The sequence below is a fragment of the Lithobates pipiens genome, unplaced genomic scaffold (assembly GCF_037356315.1).
Source record: "Lithobates pipiens isolate NorthernLeopardFrog02 unplaced genomic scaffold, aLitPip1_a1.2 Scaffold_1, whole genome shotgun sequence".
Taxonomy (NCBI): Eukaryota; Metazoa; Chordata; class Amphibia; order Anura; family Ranidae; genus Lithobates; species Lithobates pipiens.
The window spans coordinates 236,502,159-236,520,275 of NW_027507685.1; the positions used below are offsets into that span (position 1 = coordinate 236,502,159).

Genomic DNA, 18,117 nt, shown 5'->3' on the forward strand with positions numbered 1-18,117 from the left:
GACTAAGTTGGCCAGACAATCCGCCCGTGTGTACGCGCCCTTAGGGTTAAGTCTAAGGCTCGCCATTTCCTAAATGTCTTACAGGACAATTTCATGGTCAGATGCTAAATGCACCAACAAGGAGCAATGCGTTACTTGACCTACTGATTACTAACAATACAGACCTGATCACGGATGTGGAAATACGGGGCAATTTAGGAAACAGCGATCACAGGTCAATTTGTTTTAGTATAAATCACACAAATAGGAACCGTAAGCGGAACACAAAGACACTGAATTTAAAAAAAGCCAACTTCCCTAAACTACGCTCCTTGCTATAAAATATTGAATGGGATAAAATCCTAGGAACAAAGAACAGGGAGGAAAAATTGGTGTGCTTTAAGAGCATATTAAATAAGGGTACTAGTCAGTGCCTCCCAATGGGAAATAAATTAAATAAATAAAGAGCTAACAAAAGTCCCGGGTGGCTTAACTCCATTGTAAAAAGGCATATACAGTGCCTTGCGAAAGTATTCGGCCTCCTTGAACTTTTCAACCTTTTGCCACATTTCAGGCTTCAAACGTAAAGATATAAAAAAATTTGTGAAGAATCACCAACAAGTGGGACACAATTGTGAAGTGGAACGAAATCTATTGGATAATTTAAACTTTTTTAGCAAATAAAAAACTATAAAAGTAGTGCGTGCAAAATTATTCGGCCCCTTTACTTTCAGTGTAGCAAACTCACTCCAGAAGTTCAGCGAGGATCTCTGAATGATCCAATGTTGTCCTAAATGACTGATGGTGATAAATAGAATCCACCTGTGTGTAATCAAGTCTCTGTATAAATGCACCTGCACTGTGATAGTCTCAGGGTTCTGTTGAAAGCGCAGAGAGCATCATGAAGACCAAGGAACACACCAGGTAGGTCCGTAATACTGTTGTGGAGAAGTTTAAAGCCGGATTTGGATACAAAAAGACTTCCCAAGCTTCAAACATCCCAAGGAGCTCTGTGCAAGCGATCATTTTGAAATGGAAGGAGTATCAGGCAACTGCAAATCTACCAAGACCTGGCCGTCCCTCTAAACTTTCAGCTCAGACAAGGAGAAGACTGATCAGAGATGCAGCCAAGAGGCCCATGATCACTCTGGATGAACTGCAGAGAACTACAGCTGAGGTGGGAGAGTCTGTCCATAGGACAACAATCATTCGTACACTGCACAAATCTGGCCTTTATGGAAGAGTGGCAAGAAGAAAGACATTTCTCAAAGATATCCATAAAAAGTCTCGTCTAAAGTTTGCCACAAGCCACCTGGGAGACACACCAAACATGTGGAAGAAGGTGCTCTGGTCAGATGAAACCAAAATCGAACTTTTTGCCCACAATGCAAAACGATATGTTTGGCATAAAAGCAACACAGCTCATCACCCTCAACACACCATCCCCACTGTCAAACATGGTGGTGGCAGCATCATGGTTTGGGCCTGCTTTTCTTCAGCAGGGACAGGGAAGATGGTTAAAATTGAGGGGAAGATGGATGCAGCCAAATACAGGACCATTCTGGATGAAAACCTGTTGGAGTCTGCAAAAGACCTGAAACTGGGATGGAAATTTATCTTCCAACAAGACAATGATCCCAAACATACAGCAAAATCTACAAAGGAATGGTTCACAAATAAACATATCCAGGTGTTAGAATGGCCAAGTCAAAGTCCAGACCTGAATCCAATCGAGAATCTGTGGAAAGAGCTGAAAACTGCTGTTCACAAACGCTCTCCATCCAACCTCACTGAGCTCGAGCTGTTTTGCAAGGAAGAATGGGCAAGAATTTCAGTCTCTCGATGTGCAAAACTGATAGAGACATACCCCAAGCGACTTGCAGCTGTAATCACAGCAAAAGGTGGCTCTACAAAGTATTAACACAAGGGGGCCGAATAATTTTGCACGCCCCACTTTTCATTTTTTTATTAGTTAAAACAGTTTCAAAAATCCAATAGATTTCGTTCCACTTCACAATTGTGTCCCACTTGTTGGTGATTCTTCACAAAAAATAAAAATGTTATATCTTTATGTTTGAAGCCTGAAATGTGGCAAAAGGTTGAAAAGTTCAAGGGGGGCGAATACTTTCGCAAGGCACTGTAAAAGCAAAGGAGAAGGCCTTAAAAAAAATACAAGGCTGAGGGATCATCATCAGTAACTTTATAAAGAAAGCAATGAGAAATGTAAGGGTGCAATCAGGGTGGCTAAGATAGAACACGAAAGGCACATATTGTAGCGGAGGAGAGTAAAAAAGAATCAGAAGAAATTCTTTAAGTATATGAATAGTAAAAGAGGGAGGTCGATCATATTGGCCCAATAAAGAATGATGAAGGGAATCTGGTTACAAAAGACGGAGAGATGGCAAAGGTATTGAATTTATTCTTCTCCTCAGTCTTCACAAGGGAATCGGGGGGATTCAGTATCCAAGACTGCAATGTTCATCCTCATGACACATCACAGGAAGCACCCTCATGGCTAACAGAGGATAGAATTAGGAATAGACTTCACAAATGTAACATTAATAAGTCACCGGGACCAGATGGCTTGCACCTGAGGGTCCTTAAAGGGGTTGTAAACCCTTGCTATTTTTCACCTTAATGCATTCTATGCAAGAAGATCTGAACAAATGAATGTGGTCGGCAACCACATGGCAAATGAGGTTCAATGTAGAAAAATTTTAAATAATGCATATGGGTAGCAAAAACATGAATGTAATCTCCTCACTAGGGGGAGAACTTCTGGGGCAATCTAGGATGGAAAATGACCTGGGGGTCCTAGTAGATGACAGGCTCAGCAATGGCATGCAATGCCAAGCTGCTGCAAGCAAATCCAACTGAATTTTAGCATGCATTAAAAAGGGGATTAACTCCAGAAATAAAAACGATAATTCTCCCGCTCTACAAGACTCTGGTCCGGCCGCACCTGGAATATGGCATTCAGTTCTGGGCAGCAGTCCTTAGGAAGAATGTGCTGGAACTGGAGAGAGTCCAGAGAAGGGTAACAAAGCTATTTAAGGCACTGAACTTATTCTCTCTTGAGGTGAGATGCTTGAGAGGAGGATGATTTCAATGTACAAATACTGTACTGGTGATCCCACAATAGGGATAAAACTCTTCCGTGAAAGGAAATGTAAAAAGACACACGGCATTCACTAAAATTAGAAGAGAAGCTGTTTAACCTTAAACAGCGTAGAGGGTTCTTTACTGTAAGAGCGCCAAGGATGTGGAATTCTCTTCCACAGGCAGTGGTTTCAGCAGGGAGCATAGATAATTTCAAAAAACTATTAGATAGGCATCTGAGTGACCATAACATACAGAGATATACAATGTAATACTGACATAAAAAAACACACACTTAGGTTGGACTTGATGTTTTTTTTCAACCTTGCCAACTATGTAACCAACTAAGTGACCACTGGCCTGGTGGTGCGTGTCTCAGGGTTAAGTGATGATTGTCCCCAAAGTTGAGTCCTAGGATTAAGATTATGGTTGCCCAGTGAGGAGTGGTGACCCAGATATAGGTGATTAATGGCCCAGTGGAGTATGGTATTTAAGAGTTAGACCATGGTTGACATTATGGGAAATGGCTTCCTAGGGGTTACGTGACGGTTAGCCCAATGGACAGTGTCCTTAAAGTGATCTCCCTGGGTTAAGTTTCCTTTGTGGGAAGTGAAATCTTATGGCTTTTGTGGTGGTTGGCTCAGTGGGAAGTAATGTCCTAGGGTAAAATGATGGCTAGCTTGATGGGGAGTTGTCTCCTAGGGTTAAGATGTGGTGTCCCAGGGTTAGGTGATATTTGGCTTGATGAATAGTGTCCCAGGGTAAAGTATTAGTATTGGACAGATGGGGATAGGTGGCATAGGTTTAGGTTATAGATGGCCTGGTGGAAAATGTTTTTCCAGAGTAAAGGGAAGGTTGGCTCTGTTGTACATTGTGTCTCAGGGTTAAGCAACATTTGGATCAGTGCAGATTTTTTTTCTCCAGGGTTAGGTGTTGTTTGGCCTGGTAGGAAGCAGTGTACAAGGTTTACGTGATGTTTGACCTGATGGGGATTGGTTTCTCAGTGTTATGTAACAATGGGGGAAAGTGGTGTCCAAGAATTTGGTGATGGTTGTGCCTCTAGTGGTTTCCCATTGATTGGTGATTGTTCACGTGGGTGGGGAGTGGTATCCCAGTGGTAGGTGATGGATGTTCTTGCAGTAGTGTCCAAGGATAGGTGATGGATGTCCCAACTGGTTTTACTGGTAGAGAATGGATTTCTAGGGTTTGCTAATTGTTAGCCTAGTTGGGATTAGATTCCAGGATTAGGTGATGGTTTGGTGGACAGTGATGTTAAAAGGTTAAGTGATGGTTGTTTAGGAAATTACATCCTGGGTAACACAGGATTAGGTGATGGTTGTCCCTGTAGTGGTAATTCAAGGTTAGGTGATGGCTGTCCCTCTAGTAGTGTTTCATGTTTAGGTGATGGTTGTCCCCCTAATGATGTCCCAGGGTTATCTAATGTTTGTCCCTGTGGTGATATCCCAGGGTTATGTGATAATTGTTCCTCTAGTGATGTCCCAGGGTTAGCTGATGGTTGTCCCTCTAGTGATGTCCCAAGGTTAGGTGGTGGTTGTCCCTCTAGTGATGTCCCGGGGTTAGGTGACAGTTGTCCCTTTAGTGATGTCCCAGGGTTAGGTGGTGGTTGTCCCTCTACTGAAATCCCAATGTTAGGTGATTGTTGTCCCTCCATTGAGAACCCAGGGTTAGGTGAATATTATTACTGTAGTGACTACCTAGGGTTAGGTGATGGTTGACCCAATAGTGTATCTCAGGGTTAGTTGACAGTTGCCCTCAAGTGATATTCCAGGGTTAAGTGATACTTGTTGTATTAGTCTCCCCGTGTTAGGGGATGGTTGTCCCAATAGTGTGTCCCGGAGTTAGCTGACAGTTGCCCTCTAGGGGTATTCCAGGGTTAGTTTGTTTGTCCCCTGAGTCATGTCCCATGTATAAGTTACTGTTATCCCTGCAGTGGTTTCCCAGGGTAAGGTTATGGTTGTCCCTCCATTGTGAACCCAATGTTGAATAAACTGTGTCCCTTTGGTGGTCTCCTAGGATTAGGTGATGGTTGTCCTTGTAGTGGTCTCCCAGGGTCAGGTGGTGGTTGTCCATGTAGTGGTCTCCCAGGGTTAGGTGGTGGTTGTCCGTCCGGTGGTGTCGCAGGGTCAGGTGACGGTTGGGAGGGGCGTGGTCTCGGGCTGTGTGAAGAGGAGGAGGAGGAGGCCTGTGCTGTGCGGAGGTGAGGAGTGATCGGGGATATACAATGTATATATGTGTGATATCTGGGGGGAGGGGAGGACACTGTGTGCGGGTCATGTGTATCAGATGTGTGGAGGGGACACATTGTACCCTGAATTGTGTGTATATAGATTGTGTATATAAGGAGTGGAAGACACATGTGTTGCTGAGCCCCCTCCAGCCTGCTCTGGGGGTTTAATGCTTTCCACACAATACGATACACAGACATACACTGTGCGATACATAGACACACAATACAATACACAGACACACCGTGCGACGCAATATGATACATGGACACACAATACACAGACACATGGTGCGATACATGGACACACGATACACGGACACACAATATGATACAAGGACACACAGTGTGATACATGGACACACGATACACGGACACACAATATGATACAAGGACACACAGTGTGATACATGGACACACGATACACGGACACACCGTGCGATACACGGACACACAATACGATACACGGACACACAATACGATACACGGACACACAATACGATACACAGACATACACTGTGCGATACATAGACACACAATACAATACAATACACAGACACACCGTGCGACGCAATATGATACATGGACACACAATACACAGACACATGGTGCGATACATGGACACACGATACACGGACACACAATATGATACAAGGACACACAGTGTGATACATGGACACACGATACACGGACACACCGTGCGATACACGGACACACAATACGATACACGGACACACAATACGATACACGGACACACAATACGATACACGGACACACAATACGATACACGGACACACAATACGATACACGGACACACAATACGATACACGGACACACAGTGTGATACATGGACACACAATACACAGACACACCGTGCGATACATGGACACACGATACACAGACACACAATACGATACACGGACACACAATACGATACACGGACACACAATACGATACAAGGACACACAGTGTGATACATGGACACACAATACGATACACGGACACACAATACGATACACGGACACACAATACGATACACGGACACACAATACGATACACGGACACACAATACGATACAAGGACACACAGTGTGATACACGGACACACAATACGATACACGGACACACAATACGATACACGGACACACAATACGATACACGGACACACAATACGATACAAGGACACACAGTGTGATACATGGACACACAATACGATACACGGACACACAATACGATACAAGGACACACAGTGTGATACACGGACACACAATACGATACACGGACACACAATACGATACACGGACACACAATACGATACACGGACACACAATACGATACAAGGACACACAGTGTGATACATGGACACACAATACGATACACGGACACACAATACGATACACGGACACACAATACGATACACGGACACACAATACGATACACGGACACACAATACGATACAAGGACACACAGTGTGATACACGGACACACAATACGATACACGGACACACAATACGATACACGGACACACAATACGATACACGGACACACAATATGATACAAGGACACACAGTGTGATACATGGACACACGATACACGGACACACAATACGATACACGGACACACAATACGATACACGGACACACAATACGATACACGGACACACAATACACAGACACACAATACGATACATGGATGCACAATACACAGTACGATACACGGACACACACTATGCGATACATGGACACACAATGCACAGACACACCATATGATACATGTACACACAATACAATACATAGATACATGGACGCACAATACGGTAAAGGGTGTAGCACTAAACAATGGTGGTAATAAACAAAAAGTTCATCAAAAATGTATAAATTCGAATACATTGGTCACAAAAAAAATCAAGTCCATCAGAAATATTCTGAGGTTGATGAGGAAGAAGAAGCGTCACCAACGCCCAATATAAGTCTTCCCACCAGTGCATTGCAGGGACACAATATAAAGACTTGTAGCTGGTCAGATCCACACTTCATACGGCTCACTAGAGCTGGCCATACACCTATAGATTATCTGCAGATTTTCTATGATTAGATGGAAAAAGTGTAACAGATTTCTCCATGTTCACTAAACTGTGTGGATGGAGGAATCTCCCACCGGACCAAGCTTCAGTATGTTGCTAGTCGGCCCCGCTGGCTCTCAACCTAAACCATGCCTGTACCCAATCAGAATGTTCAGGTATTGTGAGAGCCAGCGGGGCCGACTAGCAAGATATGGAAGCTTGGGCCAGTGGGAGATCCTTCCATCCACACAGTTCAGTGTAGATGGAGGAATCTGTTCCACTTTTTCCATCTAACCATAGAAAATCTGCAGATACTCTATAGGTGTATGGCCAGTCTTAGTTACAAAGGTCCGTCTTCCACTCACACACCAGATGGGATCCGCCCAATCTCCGCAAACAATCCGCTAAGCAGAATGCTGTGAAAGGTACAGCACAGCGGCCACATATGCAGAGAACAGAAGAGACAATCTCATTGTGCAGACATCCGATAAAACGGTCAATTTTATTAGAAGTGTCTAAAACTCCCATGTAATGAATGAAATGCAGGCCATAGGAAAACGGCCAGCGCTTCCCACCAATGAGAAGGCGGCCACTCCCCCGTTCACAGCACTACGTCACTCGTCCCTTGTGCAACCCAATACCATACATGGACACACACACTACAATATCTGTACACACAATACCATACATGGACACACACACAATACAATACATGGACACACACAGTACACTACATGGACACACACACACTACAATATCTGTACATACATGGACACACACACACACACACACACTACAATATCTGTACACACAATATGATACATGGACACACACAGTACAATATCTGTACACACAGTACAATTCATGGACACACACACTACAATATCTGTACATACATGGACACACACACTACAATAACTGTGCACACAATATGATACATGTACACACAGTACAATATCTGTACACACAATACGATACATGGACACACACACTACAATATCTGTACATACATGGACACACACACTACAATATCTGTACACACAATACGATACATGTACACACAGTACACTATCTGTACACACAGTACACTATCTGTACACACAGTACACTATCTGTACACACAGTACACTATCTGTACACACAATACGATACATGGACACACAATACGATACATGGACACACACACTACAATATCTGTACACACAATACGATACATGGACACACACAGTACAATATCTGGACACACAGTACAATATCTGGACACACAGTACAATATCTGGACACACAGTACAATATCTGGACACACAGTACAATATCTGGACACACAGTACAATACATGGACACACAGTACAATACATGGACACACAGTACAATATCTGTACACACAATACGATACATGGACACACAGTACAATATATGTACACACAATGCAATACATGGACACACACAGTACAATATCTGTACACACAGTACAATATCTGTACACACAGTACAATATCTGTACACACAGTACAATATCTGTACACACAATACGATACATGGACACACACACACTACAATAACTGTGCACACAATACGATACATGGACACACACACTACAATAACTGTGCACACAATGCTATACATGGACACACAGTACAATATCTGTACACACAATACAATACATGGACACACACAGTACAATACATGGACACACAGTACAATACATGGACACACAGTACAATACATGGACACACAGTACAATACATGGACACACAGTACAATACCTGGACACACAGTACAATATCTGGACACACAGTACAATATCTGGACACACAGTACAATATCTGGACACACAGTACAATACATGGACACACAGTACAATACATGGACACACACACTACAATGGCTGTACACACAATACGATACATGGACACACAGTACAATATCTGTACACACAATGCAATACATGGACACACACAGTACAATATCTGTACACACAGTACAATATCTGTACACACAGTACAATATCTGTACACACAGTACAATATCTGTACACACAATGCAATACATGGACACACACAGTACAATATCTGTACATACAATACCATGATACATGTACACACAGACACAACACAGATGCATGGACACACACACACACCATATGATACATGTACACACAGACACACAATACTATACATGGATTCATGTACACATAGACATACAATACATGTACGCACAAACACTTGTGTGTGTGTGTGTGTGTGTACATGTATTGTGTCTCTCTGCTCCTGTGTGCCCCTCCCCCGGGGGTGATGTCATGTGGGGGGGGGGTGAGATGAGGATTTCTCCTCGTGTAGTTTTGTTGTTCTCATTGCTTCCCCCCCCCCCCCCCCCCTCTCTATATTACAACATGAGTGTGTGCAGTGCGGTGACCTCACCGACCCGGCAATCCACAGTCACCAGATCTATGATTGGGTGTCATGATGGCTGAATTCTGATCTTTGCTCGTGGACAAATAGTCTTGTCTGTGTGTGTGGTCAGAATGTGAGCGCCCCATAGATTGTGTGCTTGGTGTATAGCGGGGGGGGGGGGGGGAGGAGGGGATTTGTCCTCACACAGTATATGGATTATATAAAATAAATATTTATATATAATTTATTCACTTCCTGTCACATGCCCAAAACAGGAAGTGAGAGGAAATCCCTCCAAAGTGAAGTAATCCCTGGTTGTCACCATAACTAGTGTCCCCAGTGGAAGATTTCCCCTCTATTCCTGTTCTGTGGACAACCCAAAATGTGGAAATTTCTTTGAATTTCAGTTATCACGGTAAACAGGATATATATATAGATATATAGATTTATATATATATATATATATATATATATATATATATATATATATATATATATATATATATCTAACAGGATATATATATATTATAGAATCTCCCTAACTGGGAGAGCAGATGGCAATAAAAACCTGACAGGGGCCTGACCCCCTCTCCGCTATCCAACACAAAAAAAAAGGTTTGTGTTTTTAGTTATATTATAACCTGTTATCCACTTGCCAACAGTAATTTTAACTGGGGACTTGAACATGTATGATAGAGCTGAACTATTTCTCAAGCAGTGGATACATTCCTTCTGGTAGTACCTCTGCTTTGTGCATCGGGCAGTGACAGAAAGGGGGGGGGGGTAAAAACACCTCCATAAAGGGCTCTAGAAAGACTTATTTAGTCACACAGAAGCCTAGATCCATCCCAGTAAAGATGGCATCCTCCCCTGAGAGTAATATGACTGGCCACGGTGAGCCGTCAGGAGGGGCAAGTGTTGCAGCTGCTCTTAAACGCTGCAGCCCCTGTGTATATTACTAAGGAGGTTTTTTCTTTTAACCATTTTAAGCTTGAAGTTAAAGTTTGATGCTTTAATCTCATCCCAGAGTTGGGATTAAGCGTAACAGGGCCCCCCGTCCATTGCTCAGGACCCTCATACTGAGGAACAAGGAGGGTGAGATGACGAATTTCTCTCTAGGACCCGGAAAAGGGCTGATGTCTCCTCTTTTCCGAAGAACCAGATGTGGAGTATCGGGCTCGCAGGAAAGGTTGTTTACAGTTGCTCACTGAATTGGTCCGCTCCGCGTTTTTACTGCCAGTAACGCAGTCAGTCGATGAGCCCACTTCTGCTTTGGGTTCTCTAATGCCGCGGACACACGATCGAATTGCCCGGCGGACTTGGTCCAGCAAACAATCCGCCGGACTTTATAACGAACGGACTTGGCCACACACGGACACTCCAAAAGTCCGGCGATTTCTAACACGATGACGTTCAACACGTACGACGGGACTAGAAAAACGAAGTTCAGTAGCCAGTAGCCAATAGCTTCCGTCTCGTACTTCAGAGCATGTTATTCTTAGTCCACCAGACTAGCACACTGACGAACGGATTGTCCGCTGAAAGCCAAGTCCGGCCGTCAAATTTTGAGTCAAAACTACTTTCTAAGTCCACCGGACTTTACGATGAAAAAGTCAGCTGGAGCCCACACACGATCGAATTGTCCGGCGTACTGTGGTCCAATTCGACCGTGTGTACGCGGCATAAGAGCCCCCCCCCAAATCTGTTCATGCTTTTTCTATTCATTTCCTCTGAAAAAGTTCTCAATACTTTATTCTATGGAGGAAGGATTTTATGGGGAGTTCCAGCAATGTACACTAAAACCTGACTTGTCCAGAAGACAATGCTCATATGCTAAAGGCTCCAACAGATAAGAAGTTGGAGCTTCTTTTTGAAAAAACAAAACAAAAAAAACGTTATTTCACTCGCAGGTTCAGACATTCAAACCTGCGCTGACATTCAGAATATTTCAGTCCTTTAAGGACCAGTTTATAGAGGTACTCAAAGTCATTCCTGATCAGCAGGCCCAGGGATTGGCTGGCATATCAGAAGCGTTCTGTTTTTCAGTTGACGCTATGAAAGATTTTATTCTCCGGGCCTCATGGTTCACGCTAAGGCTGGTACATGTGCATACAATTCTATGGTTGAAAGATGGTCAGCCGAAGCGCCATGCAAAAAGACAGTTTCCCTTTTTATGGTGAACAGTTATTTTGGAGATAATCTGGATAAGTATATCCAAAGAATTTCTAATGGGAAAAGTTCCCTTTTTTCCGGTTAAGAAGTTTAAGTATTTTTCTTTTTTAAATGTGCTTCTTCTCCAGTGCCAGGGGCATCTGCCTCCAGACAGTCACAACGGCCTCCACCGTCAGGATTCAAGAGGTAAACCTCAGGGTCAGTCTCCAGATCAAAAGAGAACCCGGGGGTTGTAATCCACAAAACAAAATACTAAAGCCTTATCAAAGGGCGCCCCCCGCTCACTCGAGTGGGGGGGAAGACTTCTACAGTTTTCAAGGGTCTGGCAGGAACAATGTCAGATTTCCCATCTCCTCGTTTTTCTCAGATCAAAATGTTCCCAGAGATTCAGTGAAAAGTCTCCTCTTTCTAGCTTTGGATCATCTCTTGTCTCCAAACAGTGATATCGGTGGTCCCCTTGGTAGAGTAAAGCCGCGTACACACGGGCGGATTGTATGGCCAACTTAGTCCGTCAGACAATCCGACGGACAGTCCGTCATACTTTCAACTGAACGGACTTGACCACACACGGATGAACAAACAGTCTCTCGAAAGCTTGCGCGATGACGTGTACAGCACGTACGACGGGACGAAAATAGGACGTCCAATACACAGCAATGCAACCTTCGGCCGTGTAAATCCTTTCTGAGCATGCGGCATACTTAGTCCGTCCAACTAGCCTACTCACGAGCGGATTGTCCGCTGAAACCAAAGTATGACGGACAATATTACGGAAATTCCTAAATATTTAGTCCGCCAGACTGCACGCTGAAAAAGTCCGCTGAAGCCCACACACGAGCGGACTGTCCGCTGAAATGTGTTTCGACGGACTAAGTTGGCCAGACAGTCCGCCCGTGTGTACGCGGCTTTAGGATTAGGGCTTTATTCAAACCATTTTTTTACCGTTCGAAAACCGTACAGGGATGTCAGACCCATTTTAGATCTCTGAGATCTAAACCGGTTTTAAATATCTGTTCTTTTCTCATGGAGTCAATCAGATCAGTAATCTCTGTCCTACAAGCGGGAGAACGTCTGGCGTCAATCAACATCAAGGATGCTTTTTTTTTTTTTTTTTTTTCATGTGCCGTTTTTCCCCGTTCACCAGATATTTCTATGCTTCAAGGTAGAAAAATGTTCTTTTTCAGTTTGTAGCTCTGCCTTTTTGTCTAGCTACTTCTCCTCGAGTGTTTACAAAGGTCCTGGTTCCTCCTTTAGCCAGGATAAGGGCTTGAGGTATAACAATACTAGCCTACTTAGATCTTCTCTTCATAGATCAATTCGGTAGCCCGCTTAATCCAAACTTTTGTCACAGCAATTGGCTACCTGGAATACCTAGGGTGGATTCTCAACCTAGAGAAATCCTCCTTAAAGAGGGATTCCACCAAAAAAAAATATATTAAAAGCCAGCAGCTATAAATACTACAGCTGCTGACTTTTAATAAATGGACACTCACCTGTCCTGGGTTCCAGCGATGCCGAGGCCGATCGATCGCTCGGCCCTCGGCTGCTGCCGCCACCATTCTAGGTGAGGGAATCAGGAAGTGAAGCCAATCGGCTTCACTTCCCGGTTCCCTACTGCGCATGCGCGAGTTGCGCCGCGCAATAGGAAATCTCCGCGCTGTCTCTGGGACCCGTGTGTGTCCCAGCAGACAGTGCGCCAGGGCAGGAAATGGCGTAGACTCCCACGGGAGTGGGTGTAAATACCTGTCTTTGACAGGTATCTCCACCCCCCCCCTCCCCCCTGAAAGGTGTCAATTGTGACACCGGAGGGGGGGAGGGATCCGATCAGCAGAGGTTCCACTTTAGGGTGGAATCCCGCTTTAAATCCATCAAGGAGATTGCAGTACTTGGGGCTGATCATTGATACAGCTCAGAAGAGGATGTGTTGTTTTTTTTTTCTCCAGGAAAGGATCAGTTCCATAAGGGAACTGGTTAGGTTTCTCAATTCAAAGAAGAATCCTTCTATTTGGCTTTGCATTAATTTTTTGGGAAAGATGGTCGTTTTCTTTCGAGGCCGTTCCTTAGGCACGGTTTCATTTAAGACTGCTGAAATACAGCATCCCTTCAAACGGGGAACAAGAAGGCCCAAGCTCTGGGCTTTCCAATGCGTTTACCCCCCTAATGTGCGTCAGAGTCCCAATTGGTGGTTGCTATCCAAGAATCTTCAAAACGAGAAATCCTTTCTACTGCTTACCTGGAAGATGGTAACAACAGACACCAGCCTTCTGGGCTGAGGAGCAGTCCTGGAAGAAGCATCTGTCCAAAGGAAGTAGTCCAAATCGGAGATGACCGTGTTCATCAATATTCTAGAGATTCGGGCAGTACGCCTGGTCCTCAAAGTGGAAGTAAACCCATGGATTTAAACAGTTAAAAAAAAAAAGGCATGCCGGGAATGCTAACTGCACATTGGCTGTGCTCTCAGCCAAACTATCAAGTCATCCAATGGCTGGTGTCATAACGAATCACATGTGTAGCACCATAGCAGTTGAAGATTAAACAGAGGCAAAGATGGCAGCTTCCTTGGCTGAAAACGATAGGGGAGTTTACTTCCACTTCAAGGCATGGAAGCTCAGACTACGGAATTGTCCTATCAGTATCCAATCCAACAGTGCCACAGCTGTGGCTTTTATCATTCACCAAGGGGGCACGAGAAGTTGTGTGGCCCAGAAAGAGGTGAATCATATTCTATCTTGGTCAGAAAACAACATTCCTTGCCTATTAGCAATTTTCACTCCAGGAATAGTGAATTGGCAGGCGGACTAGTTGAGTCACCAAAGTTGTTCCCAGGAGAATGGTCCCTTCCCCCCGACATGTTTCTGTTGATATACCAGAAGATGGGGAGTTCTGGATGTGGAACTTTGTGTCAAGGACAAGGGATCCGATGGCATACGAAACAGAGGCCTTGATTTTTTTTTTTTTTCTGTGGGGTCAGTTTTTTTACTGATCTATGCATTCCCTCTTGTTCTGCTGCTTCTGCACCTTCGCAGGATCAAGCAAGAAGGGAAGGAGGTGATTCATGTGGCCCAGGAGATCTTGGTTTGCCGAGATCGTAAAGATGGTGGTGGGGGGAACCCTTGGACCATACCACTATGGCCAGACTTTCTCTTGTAAGGTCCGGAATTCCATCCTACCTTACAAACACAAAATTTAGCAGTTTGGCTATTGAGACCCATGTTCTGAAAGATCGTGGATAGTTAGCCTTAGTAGCTTTAATTTGGTTAAATGCTAGGAAGCCGGCCTCCAGAGTCAAGAATTTGGAAGACATGGCTCCTGGTGTAAATCCAGGGGTTGGCACCCCAGGAAATATGTCAAATAGGATTCCTGAATTCCTACAGATAGTACTCAAGGTCAGCTTCATTTCTAATCCTATCGATGGGCAGATGTCGGCTTTATCAGTCTTTCTTTTCATCAACCACTTGCTTCTCTCTCTCTCTGGTTCGGAACTTTATTCAGGGGGTAACGTGGATTAATCCTCCAGTTTGGTCACCCCTGAACCCTTGGGACTTAATTTTAGTCCTGTCGGCTTATAGAAGCAGCCTTTTGGTTTTGGTTTTTTTTTAGAGCTAGTACAGGATATTCCCTTGGTCCTCTTGACGGGGGAGAAATTTTCTTGGTTGCCATATCTTCTGCAAGAAGAGTATCATAGTTGGCTGCTCTTTCTTGTTAGGAGCCGTATTGGTTGTTCATAAGGATGAGACTGTATTGCGGCCTCATCCTGAATTCTTACCGAAGGTAGCATCTAGTTTTTTATTTAAACGAAGATATTGTTCTGCCTTCATTGTTTTCCAGAACTTGGTTTCTGTGGAAGAAAGGTCACTACATTTTCTTGATGTGGTGAGAGCGGTCAGGGTCTATTGAAAGTGACCGCTCAGATTTGTAAACCAAATGTTTTGTGTTGCCAGATGGTCCTAGAGGATTTCGATGCTGCCTGTCCTCCTTTACCCCTAAAATGGATTTGTCAAGTGATTGTTTTAAGAGGGAAAATTCCTCCTTTTCATATTAAAGTGCACTCCACCAGGGCTGTTAGTGCTTCTTGGGCAGTGCATCACCAGGCCTCCATGGCTCAGATCTGCAAGGCCGCAACTTGGTCTTCAGTCCATACATTTACCAGATTCTATCAAGTAGATGTAAAAGGCCATGAGGATATCGCCTTTGGGCGCAGTGTACTGCAGGCTTCAGTATGAGTCCTCTAGTCTCTTGGTGCCCTACTTTGTTGCGTCTCCCTCCTCTCAGTTGCCATTGCTATGGGACATCCCACATAGTAACTACTATGGCTCTGTGTCCCGTGATGTACGATAAGAAAATAGGATTTTTATAACGGCTTACCTGTAAAATCCTTTTCTTGGAGTACATCACGGGACACAGAGGTCTCTCCCTTCTTGGCATACACGTGTATTGCTTTGCTACAATACTGAGGTACTCCCACCAGTGGGAGGGGTTATATAGGGAGTGCACTTTTTAATTTGGGGCATGCCAGTGTCCATCACCTGAAGGTGGCCTATAACCCACATAGTAACTACTATGGCGCTGTGTCCCATGATGTACTTCAAAGAAAAGGATTTTACAGGTAAGCTGTTATAAAAATCCTATTTTTGGGTTTAATTTTGCTTTATCCTGTTCCTGCCTGCTCTATAGCCAAATAACGGCTACAGCATGGGCTTACAATACCGGGACGGCATGAACTTCCTTCCTCTCTTGCTCACACTGCCCGTATGCCCCCTGCGGTTTGCTCTGTGATCGCTGAGGCCTTCATACTCGGCTGATCACCGATTGAGGTAAAAGGCCAATCACAGCAGCCCTTTACCATGTGATCAGCTGATAATCAGTGCCACCTATCAGTGCCCACCGGTGCTGCTAATCAGTGCCCACCGGTGCTGCTAATCAGTGCCACCTATCTGTGTCCCAACAGTGCCACCTCATCAGCACACATCAGTGAAGGAGAAAAATGGCCTGCAAAATTTTATAACCAGCTATGAAAAATGTCCCCCCCCCCCCAAAAAAAAAATTGCGTTTCAAAGACCACTGCGCAAATACAGTGTGACATAAAATATTGCAACAACCACCATTTTATTCTCTAGGATCTTCACTCTAAAACAAAAAAAAAAAAGTAATTTTCTAGGAAAAAAATACTGATTGTTACATGTGAACCAGTGGCAAAGTGGCAGAAAATGCCCGGACTGCAAGCAGTTTGAAATTTGAAAACATTGTTTCCCTTACGGTCTGTTAAAATAAAAATGTCAGAGTGGTACAAACACCACAACAATAACCCCTTTTTGATCTCATCTTTTGCCACAATGTTTTAGAAATAAACGTGTCGGTACGGAGGGAGTTAAAACATGGAGCTCGGTAATGGTACACTAAGTACATTACATGTACAGATCATACACAGAGGGAGGAGGTGGTGAAGGGGTTAATGGGCTGGGTAAGGGAGGTGAAGGAGTTTATACACAGGAGGTCACTGCAGAGAGGGGAGGGAGTGCAAGGGGTTAAAAACCATCCCACAACCTTGGGATCCACTGATCTGGCACTAATGAATTGCTTACTCATCCACCATGGAGGAAAAAAAAAAAAAAGAAGTAACTTTTGTACTTTCACCCCGTTCCTGCCCAGGCCATTTTTCAGCTTTCAGCGCTGTCACACTTTGAATGACAATTGCGCGGTCATGCTACACTGCACCCAAATTATTATTTTTTTCACACAAATAGAGCTTTCTTTTGGTGGAATGTTAACACCAATGGGGATTATTTTTTGCTAAACAAAAGAAGAAAAAATAATTTTGATTAAAAAAAAAAATAACACTTTTTACATTGATATGCAAAACAATACGATACAGAACCCCAAAAATAAAATTGCGCACGCTCGTGGAATTTTTTTTGAATCACTTTTATTGTCACAAGGAATGTGAACTTTGAAAGCACCCAGCACATAGCACTATGGCTGCAGAGGTGTCAGTGCATTGCCTGACCAATATATCAACAGTACAAAAAGGTAAGACACTGCTCCTTGCTGCAAGAGCCCAGTTATAGGTGGGGGCAGGGGCTTACCTTTTTGTAAAGACTAGACTAGGGTCACACTTTTATGCAGTGCAAATTGACAGGTTTTTAGTGCGATTTCAAGGATAATGTCCAG

The 18,117-nt window shown here is 43.9% G+C and overlaps 1 protein-coding gene across 1 annotated transcript in view; it reads left to right on the plus strand.

Annotated features, from left to right (window-relative positions):
- The first annotated feature begins 4,572 nt into the window (after nucleotides 1-4,572).
- The window catches only part of ZBTB9 (zinc finger and BTB domain containing 9), a 28,238-nt gene continuing 14,693 nt past the window's right edge, over nucleotides 4,573-18,117 (plus strand). Inside the window, exon 1 of the mRNA XM_077484731.1 lies at nucleotides 4,573-5,296. The gene's annotated coding sequence lies outside the window, so the exon portion shown is untranslated. The remainder of the gene's footprint in view (nucleotides 5,297-18,117) is intronic.